This window comes from Salmo salar, chromosome 04, assembly GCF_965601325.2.
Source record: "Salmo salar chromosome 04, fSalSal1, whole genome shotgun sequence".
NCBI classification, from domain to species: Eukaryota; Metazoa; Chordata; class Actinopteri; order Salmoniformes; family Salmonidae; genus Salmo; species Salmo salar.
This window is the reverse complement of record NC_138294.1, coordinates 22,740,371-22,748,098: the sequence shown is the minus strand read 5'-3', so window position 1 is coordinate 22,748,098 and position 7,728 is coordinate 22,740,371. Positions and strand designations below refer to the sequence as shown.

At 43.7% G+C, this 7,728-nt stretch overlaps 1 non-coding gene across 1 annotated transcript; it reads left to right on the top strand.

The window, feature by feature from the left end:
• Positions 1-584: 584 nt before the first annotated feature.
• trnat-ugu (transfer RNA threonine (anticodon UGU)) lies at positions 585-660 on the top strand. Its single transcript has one exon. It is a non-coding gene; the product is annotated as a tRNA-Thr (tRNA).
• The last annotated feature ends 7,068 nt before the right edge of the window (positions 661-7,728 follow it).

Below are 7,728 nucleotides of genomic sequence, written 5' to 3'. Positions count from 1 at the left end.
TCTGTGCCTAACAATGTTTTTGCTGCTGCCATGTTGTACTTCTGCCATGTTGTGTTGCTACCATGTTGTGGTGTTGTCATGTTGTGGTGCTACCATGATGTGTTGTTGTCATGTAGTGTTGCTACCACGATTTGTTGTTGTCATGTTGTGTTGCTACCATGTTTGATTTTATTCATTAGGATCCCCATTAGCCGACTCAAATAGTGACAGCTAGTCTTACTGGGGTGCTACATATAACGAAAAATACATTACAGACAAAATACTTTACAATTTACATACATTTAAGAACATTCACAAGTAGTTTGTGTGTGCATCTATCAGTTACACATACGTCAGTTCATACACACAACCGGTAGGTCACATGGGGGAGAGGCGTTGTGCCGTGAGGTGTTGCTTTATTTGTGTTTTGAAACCAGGTGTGATGTTCACTTACGCTATATAAGATGGAAGGGAGTTCCATGTACTCATGGCTCTGTATAATACTGTACGTTTCCTTGAATTTCTTCTGGACCTGGGGACTGTGAAAAGACCCCTGGTGGCATGTCTGGTGGGACATGTGTGTGTGTCAGTGCTGTACATAAGTTGGTCCCATGTGGCTCAGTTGGTAGAGCATGGTGTTTGTAATGCCAGGGTTGTGGGTTTGATTCCCACGGGGGACCAGTACGGAGGAAAAATGCATGAAATGTATGCATTCACTACTGTAAGTCGCTCTGGATAAGAGTGTCTGCTAAATGACTAAAATGTAAGTTGACTGTGCAAACAATTAGGAATTTCCAACACATTGTTTCTTATAAAAACAAGAAGTCATGCAGTCAGTCTTTCCTCGACTGAAGAGCAAGACGTGCCGCTCTGTTCTGGGCCAGCTGCAGCTTAACTAGGTCTTTCTTTGCAGCACTTGACCATATGACTGGACAATAATCAAGATAAGATAAAACTAGAGTCTGCAGTACTTGCTTTGTGGAGTCATGTTCTGCTGCTATCATGTTGTGTTGTTATCATGTTGTCATGTTGTGTTGCTACCATGTTGTGTTGTTGTCATGTTGTGCTAAGAGAATGTTGTGTTGTTGTCATGTTCCTGCCATGTTGTGTTGTTGTCATGTTGTGCTACTAGCATGTTGTGTTGTCATGTTGTGTTGCTGTCTTAGGTCTCTCTTTATGTAGTGTTGTTGTGTCTCTTTTGTCGTGATGTGTGTTTTGTCCTATTTATTTTTTATTTTAATTCCAGCCCACGTACCCACAGGGGGCTTTTTGCTTCTTGTTGGCCATCATTATAAAGAAGAATGTGTTCATAATTGACTTGCCTGGTTAAATGAAGGTTAAATAAAGGTTAAATAAAATAAAGAAACTGTGCTGGGCAAATAATAAGCCACATTTTCCATAGCTTAAGTCAATATGTGCTACAGCATGTCCCTTTTTAGTAAATAACATACCTTTTGTGGCTGTATGACTTTGTAGTGTGACTCGCATAATACATTTTTAAGAAGAAGAGGTAGCACATTTTAACAATGCAACATTAACGAATTTAAAAGGACAGCGCCGGTGCCAGTAGAGTTGAAAAGTGCGTAGCCGCATTCATTACGGACTATCACCTCTCGTTAAACCAGCGCACTAGAGTTGACATCCTCGTTAGCGCATCCACGTGGCCCGTTTAGATAACTGCCACAGTTCACTATATGTTTACGCCGTTACCAGGAATGTGTCTCAATCGGCACCCTAGTCCTTACATAGTGCACTACTTTGGGTCAAATGTAGTGCACTATGTAGGGAATTGAGTGCCATTTGAGACGCACACCAAGTTACAACCTAATGGGTTGCTACTGATGCCTCCAGTCAATTCCAAGAAAATCAGTGTCTGGATGTGGGTAATATGATGCTCTGGGTTTTTAGATGAGCTTCCATCCACTCTGAAGTCTTCTCGGGTTAAGGATTATTGCTTTTTTAAATTTATTTTATTTATTTTGATTTCACCTTTATTTAACCAGACTGGCAAGTTGAGAACAAGTTCTCATTTACAATTGCGACCTGGCCAAGATAAAGCAAAGCAGTTCGACAACATACAACAACACAGAGTTACACATGGAGTAAAACAAACATACAGTCAATAATACAGTACAAAAATAAGTCTATATACAATTTGAGCAAATGAGGTGAGATAAGGGAGGTAAAGGCAAAAAGGCGATGGTGGCAAAGTAAATACAATATAGCAAGTAAAACACTGGAATGGTAGATTTGTAGTAGAAGAAAGTGCAAAGTAGAAATAGAAATAATGGGGTGCAAAGGAGCAAAATAAATAAATAAATAAATAAATACAGTAGGGGAAGGGGTAGTTGTTTGGGCTAAATTATAGATGGGCTATGTACAGGTGCAGTGATCTGTGAGCTGCTCTGACAGCTGGTGCTTAGAGCTAGTGAGGGAGATAAGTGTTTCCATTTTCAGAGATTTTTGTAGTTTGTTCCAGTCATTGGCAGCAGAGAACTGGAAGGAGAGACGGCCAAAGGAGGAATTGGCTTTGGGGGTGACCAGAGAGATGTACCTGCTGGAGCGCGTGCTACAGGTGGGTGCTGCTATGGTGACCAGTGAGCGGAGATAAGGGGGGACTTTACCTAGCAGGGTCTTGTAGATGACCTGGAGCCAGTGGGTTTGGCGACGAGTATGAAGCGAGGGCCAGCCAACGAGAGCGTACAAGTCGCAGTGATGGGTAGTATATGGGGTTTTGGTGACAAAACAGATGGCACTGTGATAGACTGCATCCAGTTTGTTGAGTAGGGTATTGGAGGCTATTTTGTAAATGACATCGCCGAAGTCGAGGATCGGTAGGATGGTCAGTTTTACAAGGGTATGTTTGGCAGTATGAGTGAAGGATGCTTTGTTGCAAAATAGGAAGCCAATTCTAGATTTAACTTTGGACTGGAGATGTTTGATGTGAGTCTGGAAGGAGAGTTTACAGTCAAAACAGACACCTAGGTATTTGTAGTTGTCCACCTATTCTAAGTCAGAACCGTCCAGAGTAGTGATGCTGGACGGGCGGGCAGGTGCAGGCAGCGATCGGTTGAAGAGCATGCATTTAGTTTTACTTGTATTTAAGAGCAGTTTTCTGGATGGTGCTTTGAATAACGTATGAATTTGTGCGATATAGTCAATAAGTCTGGGTTATTGGTTTTGCTTCTGACCATGTACATGGGATGGAGATTTGTACCAGCCTTAGGGTAATTTCTATTGCAGCTTCTACATTGAGTTTGATATTGAATACAAACTATGAAATGCTTTAGTAACATTTTAGATGGACTGTTTTGCATTTTACGACCAATTTGGATCCTGGAATGGGAATTGTTCTGATCTCTTTTTGAAACAACAGACATAGTATGTATGTGTGCGAAGGGATCCACCAGGGCTCTCATTACAATTCATACACCCATACGGCCCCTTCCCACCCCCAGAGACATGTCCATACTTGAGTTGGCCTGTTCCCTGCCATGTGGTCAGCACAGATGGACCGTTCCATCTCCAGCCATGGGTGACGAGTGGAGGTGGGGCCTCAGTGGTGATGGTGGATGCGATGAGAGAGGGAGCAGGTAGGAGTAGAGGAGGAGGAGAGGTAGATTTGAGGACAGCACAAGGAGGGAAATGGAGGGGGTGGAGGACGATGAGGACAAGAGGAGATGGGTTCTCTCAAGCAGAACTCTCCTGGGAATAAGGTTTCTGTCCAACCCAGGGAACCTTTACCGAACCATATAATAGGCCACCTTTCCATGGAAATCACAAAACTCATGCAAATGACCAGGCATTCAAAGGTTCCACAAAGTTATTCCATTATTAGATACCAGGGATTTTGTGGGAGAAGATGGAGAGAGAACGTTCTGGAGAGGGAATGTTCTGGAGAGGGAATGTTCTGGAGAGGGAATGTTCTGGAGAGAGAATGTTCTGGAGAGGGAATGTTCTGTGAAGACAGTAAATAGTATTCCTGGACTGAATGTTCACTGCTTGACTTCGCACGAACGGTGCATACAAATTGTTCATGATATCATCATTCCCTATTTAGAAATATCTCATAAAACAATATTGTCTATCAGCACTGCAAGCCCCATATACATTCTGGAATTCAATACATGTTCGCTCCATTGGCCCCAGGTTTATCATACATAAAACATAACAGAATATGAATCCAGTTTTTCATTTTGTATGATAATTGTCTTTCGTAGGGGAAAATATCATCTACCATATTTCCTTGTACTGAATGGCAATATGTTATCTAAGGCAAGCTGTGTGTGTGCGCGTGTGTGCACATGCATGCGTGCACTGGAACCCGTGCCTGGCACAGAAAGTTAATTACGAGAGCTGACCACTCTCCAGGTTCACATTCCCATTTAGACGGTTACAAAGGAAACAACGTGTCTTTCATTCAGGCAGATTAGAACAGGGACTCCTATGGAAAATGCCTTCTATTATTTTTATAACCCCCCCCCCATTATGTTACACTTTGTTCTTAGAATATGTGTTGCTATGCAGGATGGGCATGTGTTGCTAGGGTGTTTTGCTTGATTTACCGACATGGTTAATTGAGGAGAAAGTGTCCGCTGTAATGCTAATTAATAACTCTAGTCACACAGAGCGATGGGGGGGAGAAAGGAAGGAGAGAGAACTGAAGAGACAGACTGGGAGACAGACTGGGAGACAGACTGGGAGACAGACTGGGAAGAGAGAGAGAGAGAGAGAGAGAGAGAGAGAGAGAGAGAGAGAGAGAGAGACTACTGCACTCTGGTATCTTACTTCACTCAAAGCGCTTGTACACAAACAAACATAAAAGCCCTGACATTTGAAATAAACATCACATTCAAGCTTGATTATTCACTATAAACAGCATGACATTTAGACTGTGGGAGCATCTCAGCTGTGTCCTTCCAAGCCCCCCCCCCCCCCCCCCCCCCCAACAACAAGACCCTGATTATAATGCGCTGAATCAAACTACCTCCCTGATTTCTCCATGTTGAATGTGAAAGGTTATTCACTAGACACTCGCTGTGCTAGAGACATCTGTGGTACATGTATCTGGAAATGCTAGGATATTGCAAATGGCTTCGGGTTAATTTGCTGCCAATAATCACACATTAGAAATGCATCTGAAATGGTACCTATTCCCTAGGCACTCCCTTGGGAATAGGGTGCCTTTCAGACACCCCTAGGCCTATGGATATTATAATGGGATAATGAGTAACATTATGGAATGTGATGCCATTCTACTGACATTCCACTGATATTGTTATGTAACTGACGCAAATGAATGATGCTGTTATGTGCCATAGGAAAAGGTCTTACAAGCCTTGAACATATAACCAGATTCATTTCATATATGCTCCCTATATAAACCCATATCTACACCCCAGGATACTTTCATAGCTAGCGTAGTATTACTGTACACGTGAATACCTTGTTCATTCATATCAGTCGGTGACGCACTAGTCACACATAATCAGTTTGAGACTATACGGTAAACATTAACTCAGGTCGACAACGTGAGTTGGGCATCTTCTCTCCTGCTCTTTGCCCAGAGTGACACCGGCATCACAGGGTGTGTGTGTCACAGGAAATGTGTTCGGACAGGAGCGAAGGCAGGTGGCGTCACGGACACACTGCAGGTACCTGCCACTGCCTGTGCAAACGCCTCCAGAGCAACTGCGGTACGGCCTGATGGGAAGGCAGGGGGAATGGGGTCGACACAGAGAGTGGGCGGTCCTCGGAACACCTAGCCCTGTCAGTGACTAGCGACGTGCAGCTCCTGAGAGAAGGGCATTGAATGCATAGAGGACACGCTGTGTTTATTTCTAATGATGCCTTGTTTGTTAGATCCCCTTTTATGATGTAAGAATGTCAGTGGGGTTCTGTCTGGCCCTGTCAGTAACTGGCTACAGCTGCTGAGTGAAGGGAATTGAGTATGTAGTGGTTGCTGCAGTATGTGCACTTCTTTGACTGCACTTCACTTATTCTTTGACGGACGTCACGCAAGATGCCAGTGGTGCTCAGTGCCGCTTCACTAACCTGTTGGGATTGCTGGAAGGTGTGTGTTCAATGGCAGTGCTTAGGGGTTGAAGGTGAAAGTCAGGGTGTGGGGGGGGAGGGGGCCTGATTGTTCTCGGGGCCTGATGGAGTAGGTTATTGATTGAGGTGGGGAGGGAGAGTGGCGGATCGTTCAGGAATTAAGGGTTATTGAAAGGGTGGAGCAGAATGGAATGCTCAGTGCTGAGGTAGTACTATTGATGGGGGTGGGAGCTGAGGCAGATGGCTTTTACTGTCCTCATTTCTGTTGATAGCTTGGTGTTTGGCCTTGGGTTGGGGAGGGGGGAACCTCTGTCTGTGCTCAGCTTCACTTTACCTCTCCATTAACCCCCCCACCCACTCCTTCACCCGCTCACCCCTGCTCAGCAACGGCTCTGCTTTCCGTGGCGAGGGAGGGAGAGAGGGGAGACAGTTTATTCCATGCGACAGGATAGTTTTAGTGCATTCTAGATATCAGGGCTCAGTGGTGCCCCTCCATGAAGTGATATAAAGAAGAACAGCGTGGCATTGGACGTCTCATTACAGAGATTTAACCGCTAAGCACTGGCAGTGAGAGGGGGGCTATAATTGTGCTGTCTGTCGACAAGGGTGCTTAGTCAACAGTTAATAGACCCATACATTAATGTGAGGATGAGACTAGAGCACAGGAAAGAGAAGAGGAAAGACACTGTTTAAGGAAAAGACTGTTTAAGAAAATATTGTTTAAGAAAATATTGTTTAAGGAAAAGACTGTTTAAGGAAAAGACTGTTTAAGGAAAAGACTGTTAAAGGAAAAGACACTATTTAAAAAATCCTTAAGAGTTAATTGACGCATGTTTAATGTTTTTGTATTATTATTATCCTAATTAGATTTTTGAGGGGCTGTGGTATATCGACTGTCGGGGTTAAAAGGACATATTCATTTTGAGTGGCAGATACGGCATGTGCAGATGTGGTTCATTTGTGACGACTGTATTCAACATATTGTGGCATAATATGTCAACATTGGATATTTAGTAAAGGTTGATCTATGAGCAAGCTGTGTAGTGTAATCCTGAGAACAAACGGGGGAAAAGGCATCACAACATTGTCCCCCCAGCAGTTTTGCTGATAAATCCATATGAAACACTGTTTATTAGCTCCTAACAGCCTATTAACAAATCAGCTCACGGCCATGTCATCTTTAATATATCAAGTTTTGCGTGATGTTAGTAATATTTTCCACTTCGCTTTGCATCAGGAGAATACCATTTTGTTGTTGCAATCTCCTAGGATGTGGGAGGAAGACCTGGGGCGTGTGTGTGTGTGTGTGTGTGTGTGTGTGTGTGTGTGTGTGTGTGTGTGTGTGTGTGTGTGTGTGTGTGTGTGTGTGTCTATGTTCAACAACTCTTTCTCTGATTTGTTATTAATGTGGTAACGTTGGGTTTCCGTCCCTCTAACTCTCATTTACCAGCATGTGCACGCATCACTGGTTTATTAATTAGAATAAATGAACCAGTGCTTGGAAGCTAAGATAGGACACACACACACACACACACACACCAGGATATCTGAATGCACCGTCACCTTTGTTACCGCCCCAGCGACTCGAACTCAGACAGTAAAATGAAATCCAGCTTACCACTGACTCTAAGAATAGGCCCCACAGACCTCACAGCACCTGAGCCATTCCCTGTAGACAATCACGTGGAGGCTTCA